Source organism: Rhamphochromis longiceps, linkage group LG11, assembly GCF_057381845.1.
Source record: "Rhamphochromis longiceps isolate RC_006_pf linkage group LG11, R_longiceps_female_GT1.1, whole genome shotgun sequence".
Lineage (NCBI taxonomy): Eukaryota > Metazoa > Chordata > Actinopteri > Cichliformes > Cichlidae > Rhamphochromis > Rhamphochromis longiceps.
Window position 1 is genome coordinate 8,695,201 of NC_140567.1, and position 15,239 is coordinate 8,710,439.

A 15,239-nucleotide genomic window follows, 5' to 3' on the forward strand; every position below is an offset into this window, starting at 1 on the left:
ATTCCCATTGCGTACTTCCTCATCGATGGTATGGATGGATCAGAGAAGGCCAATGTCATTCGGGAAAGCCTTAGCAGGCTTCATGAAGTTGGTGTTAAAGTTGTCTCCCTTACGTGTGATGCCACTACGAGTAACCTCGCCATGATAAGGGAACTTGGCGCAGAGTTAAATATTGACAACATGAAGCCCTACTTCTTTCATCCAGACAATCCCACACAAAAAGTGCATGTGATCCTGGATGCATGCCATATGCTAAAGCTTCTTCGTAATGCCTTTGCATCTTCAATGGAATTTGAGACAGAAGATGGGAGGAAGATTAAGTGGAAGTACTTTGAAGCCCTTAATAAAATCCAAGATGAAGAGGGTCTGTGACTAGGTAACAGGCTAAAAATGGCTGATTTACAGTGGAGAAAACAAAAAATGAAAGTCCACCTAACAGCACAGCTCTTCAGTAGAAGTGTAGCGGATGCAATGGAGTTCTGTGAACAAGGCTTGAAATTGGAGGAGTTTAAAGGTTGTTCTGCAACTGTGGAGTTTGTGCACACTGTAGATGCAGCTTTTGATGTGCTCAACAGCCGTAATCCTCTTGGAAAAGGTTACAAAGCTCCAATTAAGCCATCAACTAAACACAGGGGTGAGACAATCTTGAAGGATGCAGAAACCTTGCTTCGTGGGTTGAAGGTCAAGCACTATGACAAGATGGTACCACTTCACACAACAAAAAAGAAGACTGCCATATATGGCTTCATTGCTAATGGCATAAGTGCACTTAACATTTATAATGAACTTGTTGAGAGGACCGATGCCCCATGCAGGTATCTTCTGACCTACAAACTGAGTCAGGACCACTTAGAGGTCTTCTTCTCTGCCATAAGAGCAAGAGGTGGGCACAATGACAATCTTAATGCCAGACAGTTCAGGGGAGCCTACAAACGTTTACTTGTTAGGCACCAAGTTAAAACGGGTACAGGCAATTGTTTACTTCGAGACAACACATACATTCTTGATTCAACATCTGCAGCTGTAAATGTTGCCCGCAGAATGGAAGTGCACTTTGTGGAAGTAAATGACCCTGAAGATCACTTGATTCCTGACCTCCCAGATTTATGCAACCTGTCTGAATACAAAGAGGCAGTGATCAGCTACATCGCAGGATTTGTAGTAAAGAAGATCAAAGAGAAAATCACCTGCTTGTCTTGTTCACAGGCCTTGACAACCGAAGGTGCTGTGCATACTTTTATTAAGCAGAAAGACAGAGGTGGTTTCCAAAAACCTTCACCAGACATGGTTACTGTCTGTATCACAACAGAAAAATGCATTCAGAGGAAAATCAAAACCAATGGTGGTCAGCTACCCAGTGGACGTGGAGTCACAGCAACCATTGTCACCCAGGTTCTAGAAGAATGTGCTGAAAAAAACCTTTTCCCTCATCTTCAAAGCCATATGCTTGACACATGTGTTGAAGTCAACCACATTCATGTACTTGTGAAAATGGCCTCCACATGGTACTGCAAAGTCAGATTTAGTCACTTAGCAAGAAGAGAAAATGAAATGGCAAAAACGGGCAAGTTGGTTCGCAGACAGATGACCAAACTGATCCATTTTTATGGAGAGTAATGGGCGATACCTGATGCCTTTTAGGGCTGAATGATTTATTGACATTATTTCAGATTGTTCGAACATACATTGTATTTTAGATTAGAATTGAAATATATATAATATATAACTAAACATATGGTCAAAGAATATAACTAAATTTTGATTTAAATTACAATAAATCACTAGTTGTTCAGTCCTAGCTGTCGTTATCAGTTACTGCCAGTTATTCCTCTGCTGCCCATGGTTTACAGTCCGCATAAACAGGACTGAATCATCAGCAGAAGAAACAGAAAAAATGTCTCTTTCCACTGTTTGCTACTTTTGTAATTGCTGATATGAATTTGTGACAGGTCGGAGGCACGACACGACCACGACTCACCATTCAGTGGCATTTCCCTTTTACTCGCATTTGCTGTACACACACTCACAGCACAGCTTTCCAGCCAAACACATACCACCAACAACAACAAACACACAACAAGCCCTAGTTCATTCATATGGAGGGGAGGAGTGATGCACTGATTGACCTCAGGTGCGCCAGCCTCCCCCACAGCCACGGCACGGATTACGCCCCACAACAGGATAGTTTTATTGCACTTTTCTATAAATAACACCACAGTGTTTTCAATTTGAGATTTCACATTGTTCCTTAGAAGTGTTATTGTTTATTTCCTTATGGGAATTAAAAATGAGTTTGCATTCAGTATTTAAAATTCAAAATGTTAACATAAAATGTTATTGTTAATAAATTGTTATTGTTTAAAATTTTTTCTTGTATTGCTGATGTGTATGAAGTATATGTATATCTGTATCTTGTCCTGTCTTAGTTTGTCTTGTTTGCCAAGTGTGTCTTGTCCCGTGTTCCCACTCATGGCCTGCACCTTGTCATGGTGAGTGGGCTTTCAACTAAGATGGGCTGTCATTCTGTTGTCATATGTTGAAAATAAAGCAAAATGCTACTTTTTACTACTCAGATTAAATGTATTCATGTTTAAATACTGTGGATAATGTAATCTAAAGAAGTAGTCAGGGAGTGGTCCTTCTCAAATTTCCTTCATCCAAGTTTTTGCGCTTGTCTGTCTGCCTCTGTTCTAGGTTCACTGGACATTCAGATGAGATGCTTCTCGGACGAGACGTGAAACGTCTTCAAGACACTTAAAGAAGTCCACATGCTTTTCTTTCCAAGATGCTTAGACTACGATGACCTGGTGGACTGAGAAACTTCACAGACACACTAATTAATCCTTGCCAATTATCAGCTTAGTAGAATTGTGTAACAAAATGTGCTAAATGTCATACAATTAACAAGAAAGCAGAGAAAATAAGGACTTATGGTTTGAGGCATAAACTTCTTAACAAACTGATTTTAATTATTCTCTCCTCTGTCTGTGATTTTTTTAGGAGCCGTCTTCAGATTGAGACCTCAGTGGCAGTTAATGACATGATGGACATGCCATCTATTTGAAATACTGACTTTTTTTTTAAAAAATATATTTGGCATGCAGACTGTGGGGAGCCAGGATCAAACCACCAACCTTCCAATCAGAAGATGACCAGCTGTACTTCCTGAGCTACAGCCACCCCAAATTAACAATATAAGTCTTTCTTTAGTCATTAGAATAACAATGAATTTCAAAAATACAAAGGCTAAAACACCACATTATGTTTCTTAAGAGAAACATGCAACTGCATGGAACAGTAATATGTTGAGGACAACAGTCACTGTCTCAATATACATATAATTGGCTTCTCTTAAAATTGTTATCCTGCTAATGATAGAACTTACATGCAGCTTTTACTGTTATTTCACTTTCCTAGCATAAAGTGCCATGTATTTAAGTTCTAAACTTGTTAATCGTAGACTGCAGCTTCTCTTTTATTTTATGAAAGATGTAAATGGAATTTTCTTGCATGTTGTCTTTAACAGCATTCAATAAAACAGTGTAATGAAAAGCAATGGTGTTTCTAAACAGTCTGAAAATTTGCTGAATGTACAATGCAATATTAAATCGAAATCATGCATGTCAGAGATGATTTAAAAAATATTTATTACAAGAACATTCAGCAGTAACAAATTTAGAAGAGAATGACAGCAAAAGAAAGAACAAGGGGAATAATTGTGAAATCACTGAAAAGTGTGACGGCTCCTCTGGCATTTAAAGAAAAATTAACAAATGAGTTTAAAGGGGGGAAAAAAACAGCATAAAGAATATAATTCCTGATTGAGATTTTGCTGCCAAAATGTTAGTGGAAAGTCCAAAGCCAGCATCACCCTACTGGATTGGGTCTTTCAGACACAAGGCAATATTATTTAAAAATACATCATTTCCCAAAGTGGTGAAATGAACTCCATCATGCAAAAACTGGTCAGGATTTCTATGCTTTATCTGTGGATGATGTACAATACAACCACAAACAGACAGAATAAAAGTAGTCATCACATTGTTTACAAAGCGTCGAGCCTTGTCCACCTTCTTTGGATTAACACGCCTCCACTGGCATCGCTGGGTGATGACAGAGAAAATAATTTCCATCTGCGGGAACTGCTGGTGGAGATCACGCAAGTCCTGCTTGATTGCTGCCACAAGCCTGATGCTTTTGACATTGCCAAGGTGGGCAGAAGATGCTGACGTTGAGGTCTCCATTTTTGATTCCTGGTCTAACAGCAGAATAAAATAATTCAATATACATTTGCAAAAGCAACGTTTCTAAGTATGAATTTGTTGTGATTACCTGTTTTAATGGGTCCTTCTCTTTCAGGAATATTTGCGTAGCGCAAGCAGCGGGAAAACGGACATGCTACGTAAAAGTTAAGAGGGGGGGTGTACCGACGTATGTCTGTGGGTGGGAGTTCCATGCCACGGCTCCACCCGTAGTTACTAGGGGTGCAACGATACTCGTATCGATATTGAACCGTTCGATACAGTGCTTTCGGTTCGGTACGCATATGTATCGAACAATACAAAATTTTAAATTTATTTTATCAACTTTTCTTCTGACGATGCTGTCTGTGTTGAGAGCTCAGTGGATCTGCGTTCGACTACTCCGCCTAGGCTGCACTGTCGAGAGCAGATCCACTGAGCGCAGCGCAAGCTAGCACGACAGAAGCTAAGCTCATTGCAACATGGCAAATTGAACCTCCCCCACCCTCATTCAGATCTGGCCTTTGGAACTATTTTGGTCTTCATGTGAAGTATGACCCTGATGGTAAGCGCGTCATGGACAAAAGTAAAACAGTATGTCGGATGTACCACGCAATGCTCAATTACATTGGTCGGAACTACTGTGTTAGCGCAGTTTGCTCGTTAACGTGTTGACGCCGTCCAGCCCCACACACGGGGCGATCCACGGTAGCTCGTTAACGGAAATTTGCCGTGTTGTGGCGTTAACGTCATTTCAGATTAACGCTGACAGCACTAGTGGGAACACAACGAATATGACTGCACATTCACGCCGACATCATCCTAGTGCAAAGACAAGTGGAAGCAGACAAAAACAACAAGCACGCATGCTACAAACTTTACCCGAGTCATTTAGACAGCTGTTAGCACATGATTCTCCTTATGGGGATCTGACCTGATATGTTTAATATGCTGCTGAGAATATAGCCCAGAAGAAGCGTATAGTATAGCTTTTATTTTGGAAAGAGCCATTTCTCTGTAATAAACTCTCTTTTCCAAAGATGAGTGATATAAATGACAAATTAAAAAAGCATGAACAAAATATTGAACCATGACACCAAAGTATCGAACCGAACCGTGAATTTTGTGTATCGTTGCACCCCTAGTAGTTACTACTGCGCAGACTCTGGCTCCAAATTTGCAAGATGGCAGTCTCCACAAGTGGGATATTTTGGCTTCATTTTTGCACAATGGTAGGAGGCGGTGTTGCGTCGTCCATCTTTTCTACAGTCAATGGTCCTGACCCGCCACAATATGAAACAGGCCATGGATCGTCTGTGGAGACACACAACAACACATTGTTCACTTAAATTATACAAGAAATTCACTATAAATGGCAACAACAGTTACCTAATTTGAAGTTTTCCACTCAAATTCAGTAAGCTGCTGGAGGAAAGTTGTGACATGAGGGTTAATGTGAACAACCTTTCACTTCACAGTGGTCCCAGTCCTTCTGCTTGTCCCAACCTTGGAGGTACATTTTGTTCCCTCTTCAGGGTTTATCCTTACAAAAAAACTTAAAGCATGCCACAATAAATAGTAACATACAGTAACATTGAGTTGTGATGTGAAAAAATGACCTACTTAGGGATCATTTCTTCATCATCTATCACAATTAGCTAACTGTTCAAACATACCTCTGAATTAGTTCCAATGCTGCACACGCTGACTCCTGGTATTAAGATAAGATAAGATAAGATAAGATAAGATAAGATAAGATAAGATAAGATAAGATAAGATAACCTTTATTAGTCCCACACGTGGGAAATTTGTTTTGTCACAGCAGGAAGTGGACAGTGCAAAAGTTATAACGCAAAAATTAGAATACAATAAGAATAAATACAGTACACAGCTGTCCAGGTTCAATACATAGAATGAACCAAAGAAGACTGACATTGCATCAGCAAAGGTGTTCTCTTTGTCCAGTTCAACAATTACACGCCCCTCTGCACTCACCATCCAGCAAGTGGCAGTCATTAAACTTTGTCCTTAAATGTATAGGGGCAACGTTGTCATTATGCAACATAAAATAATTTCAATACTTCACTTCTTCACACTGTCTAGATAAGCAAAAAGCAAATAGCTATCTACAGTTAATTATTAATGGCCTTATGTAGTCCGTGTTAACATATCATAATTGTTCATAATTGGGAATTATTCTGCACATTAAACACACCTGACAAAGAATCAGCCCAATTAAATTACCGGAGTTCCATCAACTATATGGTTATTTTGGAGTTTATAGTTTGTGCTGCTATAAATCAGTATTGACTTCAGTATTTCTGCTGTAAGTGTAGCTGGACTACCATGTTGATCAGTAATATGTAATGTGAAATTTTGATATTGTTACTTTGCTGGATTCACTGAGACACATGTCCAACAACCTTGGTTTATAAAGGAAATTACAGAAATGTGAGCTAAATAAACAGAGACCAGATACCTGTCTCCACAAAAAGCTCCTGTGCCAAACAGAAATTGTAATATGGTCTAATCAGCTCTATTTCATAAATAACTTCTTACCAAGCATAATCAGCCTTGGGGTGATTGGCAGGTTGCTTTCTGCTTCAAAGGACATTCTGGTAGATGTTTCCTGCCAGATAAAGAACCAAGACATTTTATGTAGTGGAAAACAAAAAAAAAACCAAACAAACAAAAAAAAAACACAGGACAGCAAGCAACAGCATTAAACCTATGAAAAAAGCTTACATCTGCTAAGACAAAGAGGGGGTCTTCGTTTTCTTTGTAATACTTCATCATGAGAAGCATGGCTGCTGTGCCAACATTGTTGTTGGTCAAAACATCCTCACTTTCTATCTGCTGGAGAAGTGTCCTTATACCAAGTTTCCATTTGAGCTTCTGGCTGGAGAAATAGTTAATCCTTCTGCCTTTGGTTTTGAGAGTCTGACTTAAGTGCTCACTGATATCAATACCTGTGAATTTGTAAACAAGAATGGCCACTGCTCCTGAATTTCAGCACTGAAAGTGAGGGACAACTGTTGATAAGCTGCCACTGAGAAATATATGTGAGGCACATGAAGTCATCCACATCTTTTTTTTTTCTTTTTTTTTTGCCTGTCCCGTTTGGCTCTTTTGCCATCAGAATTGTTGTCTAAAGGCAAAGAAAGATGCCCAACGGATTTACTTTACCAAATTGACCATCCCAGCCTTGCCATAATGGTCCATTTGATTCACCTTTTATTGTTTATTTTATTTTCACTTACTGAACATGGGACAGACTTGACTGGGGGAAAGAAGGTGAGAAAGAAAGAGGGAAAGAGAAACAGCTGAGAAGAGGGACGGGGGAGAAGGGCAAAAACCAAAAACCAACAGAATGAGCAGAAAAAGAAAAAAAAGAAGAAAAAAAGAAAAAAAATGCATATATCAATCACCTGGATCACCTGCTGAGAAAGAAAAAAGAAAAGAGCTGAGGAGAGCAGAAGAGAACAAGAGTAATAGAATAAACAACATCACAATGATATATGCGAATATGACAGTAAATACTAAATATTAAACATTATTGTGCAGCACATAAGATCAACAGAACACAGTGTGCTTTGAGGTAGGAGCCAAAAAGGGTGTAGTTTGTGGGTGTGATCACCCGTGTGTACACCTGTGAGCATGGACGCGCTTGTTTTTTGTTTTTTAAAAGGTTCCTTCATGTAATGATCTGCTAGAGGGTGTGGGGGGGCTACAGCCCCGTCCTCCAGGGCATGAAGCAGGTATGGAGGAGATCAAAACTCCAGACATCCAGAGGCCCCCAGAACACAAGAGACCAAGGAAGACCAACAGAGGGGCAGCCGCGCCACTGTCCCAAAAAGAGCTGAGGAGAGTCCCAGATGAGGGCTCACTCAGCAGCCGCGGAGCAGAAACCAGGGGGAGTTGCAGTGACGCGCCTGTGAGCTCCGCCGGCAGCCAGCCGTGCCTGAGTGACCGAGCCCCAGGCCGAGAGACCGGGGGCACCCCACCTCCGAAGTGGCCCGAGCAAGCCCCAGGCTCCAGGCCCCGATAAGCGGCCGCCAAGGAGTGAGCCGGTGTGTACCTGGACGCCCATCCCCGGACACAAAGAACCACCAACGCACCGACGTCTGAGGGAGTCCGCCACTGGCAGGGGAAGTGGTGGTAGGGGGAGATAGGCCTCCATACCTTGGAGGGCCTAAGATGTCCCCAGAGAGGTGGCGCCTGACACCCAACCTGACATATAGACACAGAAATACAGGCACACACATATACAAACATCCATTCCCACCCTCATGCTCTCATATACACTTACTCCACACTCAACCAACGTGGAGACAGACATAAAGAGACGCTGTACACACGATCACACTCCCCAAGCGTACTCTACGAACCAGGTCTAGGTACCCTTGCCCCTGGAGGGGGGGGAACTGCACCCAGACCCAGGTGGTGTTACCCTTTTCCCTGCGGTGGGGGGAGGCAGACCGCCCCGACTCCGCAGCAGCAGGGAGGCCCCACACTCCAGACCGCAGTCGGACGGCCAACTCCTCCTCCTAGCCCCCCCGCTCCAGCAGGTCGCAGAGAATGGGGGTGAGAGAAGACTCCAAACCTCCCTCCACCCGCTCATTGTAGTGTTGATGCATGTGTGTTCTAAGGTGCATTTAAAACCCAGGAGGGCATGGAGCTACCTGCCAGAGAGCAGCAGGTAAGCGCATGGTCCCTCCTGCTGGCCCTCAATGTCTACGTGTATTTAACATTGAGAGGTGGGCAACGACGCCAGGGGTGGGGTGTACACCCTGATGGTACTTTGGATTCCGTGTATCGTGCCCACCCCCAAGATCCTATATGTATGTGTAATGAGAGTGTGAGTAATGTGAATGTCTAAGTTGTGGGATAAAATTGAGGCAGGGGCAGCCAGAAGGGGACGGGGGGGGGGGGGGGTGGCCTCCTCTGCACCCTGGTGACATACCCCTACTCCAAGGTCCTGCATGTGTGGGTGGTTGTGATGGAGCGGGAAGAGGGAGGCAGCTGGAGATGGGGAGGGAAGGAAGGGAGGGGCAAGTGACCCCTCCCTGGGGCCAGCTCCCCCGCTGACCCCAGTAGGCACCCCCATACTCCGCGACCCACCAGGGAAAGGGGGCCCAGGCCCATCCAGACCGGGGCCCAGCGCAGCAGCGCCTCCCGGCCCCACAGAGCCCAGGACAGTCCACCCAACCCCACCACAGAGAAAACTGCACCCACCCCACCATCCACTCTTCTTCCAGACTACATAAGACAATAAACACCCAGGCTGAGATCTTCCTCCACCTCTCCTGTATCTCCCCCTCCTGTAGAGAGAGCCCCTGAGGAGAGGAAAGCTCCTGCAAGATGTGACAATCTTCCCCACCAGTTGAAGAGCCCCCCAGGTGGCTCGACGCACCGGCGACACCCTGCTCCAGGGCTGGGCCCCCATGCACCCACCCGCCCACAACCCCGGCAACACACCAACCAGGACCCAAGCCCCCGAGGCCCGGCCCGGGCCCCAGCCCAGAGACGGAGCGCCCCCAGAACCTCACGCCCATCCCGGACCCACCCAGGGGCAGCCAGGCTACCAGGTCAGTAACCCACGTCCGTCAGCACAGACCCTCCCCTAGTCCCGCTGCACGCAGCCGCGAGGAAACAGTCACCTGAGAGCCAACAGAGCCCCTAACCGGACATGACCGCTACCCCGGGTTGAGCCCCCCAAGGAAAATGCCTCCGGGGAACCCCCCGACGCCCTAAGCCTGTCCCTACCCCCACACCAATCACAACAGTGAAGGCGGGACCAAACTATGACCCCCCACCCCCACTAGGTGATGGAGCTGATCAAAGGAGCCCAGAGCAATTGATCTGATGTGGTGGCAGAGGCTGTATCAAGACTAATGTAATCTAATAGATAATTTCTATATTGGTTAGAATTAAGATTATTTTTATTTTTCCAGTTCATGAGGACTGTTTTCTTGGCTATGCATAGGGCAGTGAAAACCATATGGGCGATATTCTTTTCTGAAGTGACATTATCTAAGCTGCCCAACAAACACACTAAGGGGGAAGTTGGAATGTTACATTTCAGACACTTCGATAAGTCTTCACATATCTCGCGCCAAAACTTCTGAACTGGTGGACAGAACCAAAGAGCATGGATATAATTGTCCGGTGAATTGGTTTGGCAGTGTGAGCAGTTGTTGGTAGACGTAAAGCCCATCTTGAACATCCGATGACCTGTATAGTGCACTCTATGTAATATTTTGTATTGAATTAATTGAAGACTGGGATTTCTAATTAGATGAAAGGTTTTTAAGCAAATCTGAGTCCAGAAGTTTAGGTCTAAGTTAACTGATAAATCCGCTTCCCATTTTGCAATAGGAAGTGATATTGATTCATCTGTTTTAGAAAGCATTCTGTATATTTTGGATAGTAATTTGGGGGTTTTAAGAGTAAGAAATTGAACCACACTTGGTGGTGTTTGTAGTTCAACTTGACCCGGTTTAAATTTCTTTTTTACTATGGATTTAATTTGTTGATATTCTAAAAATCTTTTCTTGTTGATCCCATATTGTGTAACTAGTCTGTCAAATGAAATAAATTCTGTTCCTTCTAGTATATGTTCTAAATATTTGATTCCTTTACCACTCCAATCTGAAAAGTTTATCATATTATTGTTTTGTAATATGTCAGGGTTGTTCCAGATAGGTATACGTTTGCATGGGATTAATGAAGACGCCGTCAATTTTAGAAACTCCCACCATGCTGTCAGAGAAGAGCTGATGTTGATGCTTTTAAAGCATTCATGTCGTTGGATGTTTGAGCTGATAAATGGTAGGTCTGAGATCTCTAGATTATTGCAAAGTGCTTGTTCTACATCTAGCCAAGGTTCATCTAAGAGGGTATGTTTTAGCCATCCTGAGATAAACTGAAGCCTGTTGGCTAAGAAGTAGTGCTGAAAGTTAGGCAGTTCTAGTCCTCCTTTATCCTTGGTCTTTTGTAGTGTTTTTAAGCTTATACGTGGGGGTTTATTTTTCCAAAGGAATTTGGACATACATGAATCTAGAGATCTGAACCAATCTTGTGGCGGTTTAGTTGGGATCATTGAGAATAAATAATTTATTTTTGGTAAGACCATCATTTTTATAGCGGCAACCCTTCCCATGAGTGATATGGGTAGACATTTCCATGTAGCCAGATCATCTTCTACCTTCTTTAAAAGTGGGATATGGTTTAATTTAGTTAGATCTGCAAGCTTGGGAGAAACATTAATACCTAAATATTTTATATTTCCCGATTGCAGTGGTGTAGAAGAGGAATTATGGAGGGAGCAATTAATCGGTAGAACTGTAGATTTTGACCAGTTAATTGAGTAATCTGATATTCTTGCAAAAGAGTTTATCAATTCAATCACCCCAGAGATATTGGTTTGTGAATTTTGGAGAAAGAGTAACACATCATCCGCATAAAGGCTGATTTTATGTTCCACGTTCTTGCATTTTATGCCCTTAATTACTGAATTCTGTCTAATTGCTGCTGCTAGTGGTTCAATAAAAATTGCAAACAGTGAAGGGGAGAGTGGGCATCCCTGCCTGGTGCCCCTCAAGAGACAGAAGCTGGAGGATGTCTGGTCATTTGTTCTAACACAAGCTGTTGGGGAATTATATAATATTTTTAACCAGTTTATGAAAGAGGATCCAAAACCAAATTTGTGTAAAGTTGCAAATAGAAATTTCCAGTTAACTCTGTCGAATGCTTTTTCTGCGTCTAAAGAGAATATTGTAGTTTCTAGGTTTTTACTGTATGAGTAGTCTATCAAATTAAGTAATCTACGTGTATTTGTTGATGAGTGCCTACCTTTTATGAAACCAGTTTGGTCAGGATGAATTAAGAGGGGGGTTATTTTCTCCAGTCTCTTTGAGAGAGCTTTGCAGATTATTTTAAGGTCTACGTTTATAAGGGATATTGGACGATAGCTTGAGGGATATACAGGGTCTTTGCCTGGTTTTAGCAGGAGATTAATGTTTGCAGAATTCATATTTGATGGAAGTCTGCCCTTTTCTTTAATTGCCAACAACGTTCTGTAGAAAACTGGTGCTAGAATCGACCAGAATTCTTTGTAGAATTCTGCAGGAAAGCCGTCTGGACCTGGAGCCTTATTATTGGGCATACTTATCAGAGCTTCCTGGAGTTCACCTGGTGTCAGTGGTGAATCCAGTGCCATTGCTTGAGTGTCCAATAATTTTGGAAGAGTTATGTTGTCCAAAAACTGATCAATTTCTTTTTTAGATGGGTTTATTTGTGGTGAATACAACGTTTTATAGAAATCCCTGAAAATGTTGTTTATTTGTATCGGATCATATATTGTGTTCCCAGATGAATCTTGAACAGCACATATAGTTGTTTTTTCTTTATTTATTTTTAGCTGGTTTGCTAGAAATTGACCGGATTTATTACCATGTTCATAATTTTGTAGGCGTAGTCTTTGTACTAAGAATTTTGTTTTTTTTTATCAATTATCTCATTTAATTCTAGTTTGGTTTTGCGTATTTTGTTCAATGTTTCCTGATCTTGGTGGGACGCGTAGGCTTCTTCTAGTGATTTGATGTTTTTTTCTAATTCCTGAATATTTTTGTTTTCTTTTTTCTTTTTATGTGATGAGAAAGAAATTATTTTACCTCTCATCACAGCTTTCCCTGCTTCCCATAGAACAGAAGCTGATGTTTCGGGAGTGTCATTATAGTCCAAATATGAAGTCCACTCTTTTTTAAAATATTTAATAAAGTCTTCATCTTTAAGTAGTGATATATTAAATATCCAGTTTTTTCTTGGCGTAGTATTATTCTTGTGCATTAGTGTTAAAGATACAGGACCATGATCGCTGACAGCTATAGGATGAATCTCAGTGTCTGAGTCATCCACATCAGGTCTCTCCACAGCTCCAGGTCCTTGTGAATTAAAAATTGTTAACAGGATGTCTTTCGTTTCCTCTAAAGAAGCCAGCGTTTCCCCCTCAGGAAGTTCAAGTGGCTGCCAATTTATACAACCATAGCTATCAACAAAGCATCTAACTTTTTTTAGGTGAGGTTGCATTACTGTTGGGACTGCAGTCGTCCTCATTCCTGGTTCTCTTTATTTGACAAAGTCTATGTGTTGTATTATCTCGATTAACATGTTCAACTCTAGATTTGATGCTTCTTAGTAGTGAATAATGTCCACAACCCAGTCTTTCTCCCTTTTCAGTAAAACCTGCAAATGTTTCAGGGTATCTGTTTACAATGAGCTGAGCAACCTCTTCACAAGATGCATGTTTAGGGTTTCTGGAGTGAACTTGCATGGCCTCCACAACAATTCTAACCATACTTCTCCTGTCCTCTGGATGAGCTCTGTCTCCTCTTGCGACAGTCGGAGTGGAAATCTTTCCCAAGGAATCTGTAAGTGTGAGACCCAAGAGCTGGAGTAATGGTTGTACATAGTGGTGGACGTGGAGGAGGAGGGGTAAGGTGGATGCCTTGATGTTTCAGCTGATGCAGCAGGGCAAAGCTCCAGAGTAATTGTGTCATTCAGGTTCTCTGGTCTGTTGCCATCTAAAAAAAAAGAGAGAGAGATCATTGGAAAAGTTACTTTATATGGCTATTTCAACAAATATGTCCTCACTAAAAGATGAATCCTGCAATTAGGATAGAGTAGTAACAGAAAGGCAGTTTTTATGAACCTTGTCTAAAGATCAAAATGATCAATTCCAGGACTGCAAAAGAACTACAAACTCAAGGTCTTGCATTGAAATGTTGAAAAATACAATGAAACATAAACTATATTTTACAGTTTGTCACACCTTTACACCCGTAGTCCTACCACTACCAATGAAAGGTTAATGGCATTAGATTCAGAGTCTACTTTTGTTTAGGTTTTCCATGTTAATTAACTACCAGAAAATGTGAGCCCCAAAAAGCTCTTCAATATTACACTTTCAAAGAACATGTGTAGAATGGTATGGTGAGGAAAAAAGGGCTCATCAGTGACATATGAGTCTATGAGTGACCTTCAAATCATAGACTCAAGTCTATGAGTCTGTGGGTTGTAGAGAACCTACACAAACCTCCTTTAAATGCAAGTAGAAGTTTACGTATTTGAATTGGTGTGAGAAAGGGTTTGAGATCTTCTGCCTCTACAAACAAAAGGTCACTTTTTTTCGTACACCAATGACGTCCATCAGATGTTCTACAATGCAGAATATTTTCTCTCTGTCTAGTGCTGGCAGGACGCTTGTGAGTTCTTCTTCAATTTCCATCCCTGAAAAAGAATTAGTAGGAAACTGAATGGTGTAGGGAGACAACAAAAAGGCCTACCATGTTATAAAGTGGTAGTGGGTAATAATACATGTTCTTGTGCATTTATACACACACATACACACACACTTCTTTCTGTAGGGCAACGCAAGCAGTGAAGTCCAAGGTCAATGAGGAGTACTGAGTGATGCAACTCGAGCACAAAGTATAATTCAGAATCATTAACAAGTATCACAGCTATCTTCCCAAAAACCAAGCCATCATCAGTGTCATCTACAATGGAAACATAGCCTTTGACATACTTGGTACCTTTGTAGACAACTGCTGACATCCAAAGTGGTCAAAGTTTAGTGGCATGGGATTTCTCTCGTGGAAATATGCACATTATCTTTTCCTTTCTATTGATAGGTGGCACAGTGCACTTGTGGCAAGTAAGCAAGCTAGAAGACTGGCAAAGTTATGGAAGCAACACATTAACAAGAGAATTCTGAGTAAAACCAAAGTTACTTTCCCTAGTAACTAGTTACTTTGAAAGTAACAAGTAACTTGAAGTAACTGAGTTACTTTTGATAGAAGTAACTAGTAATGTAACTAAGTTACTAATTTAAAGTAACTTACCCAACACTGGTCTCGGCCCCTCAGGTCCTCTTCACCCCCCTCCCTGTGGTCCACGTCTTTGCCGTCAGCTCAGCCAACATGGCCGACAGTAAGC

The 15,239-nt window shown here is 41.9% G+C and overlaps 2 pseudogenes; both read right to left on the bottom strand.

Annotated features, from left to right (window-relative positions):
• Positions 1 to 5,630: 5,630 nt before the first annotated feature.
• On the bottom strand, positions 5,631 to 7,377 carry LOC146658511 (uncharacterized; annotated as a pseudogene).
• Positions 7,378 to 13,140: 5,763 nt separating this feature from the next.
• On the bottom strand, positions 13,141 to 14,858 carry LOC146658512 (uncharacterized; annotated as a pseudogene).
• Between the last annotated feature and the right edge of the window lie 381 nt (positions 14,859 to 15,239).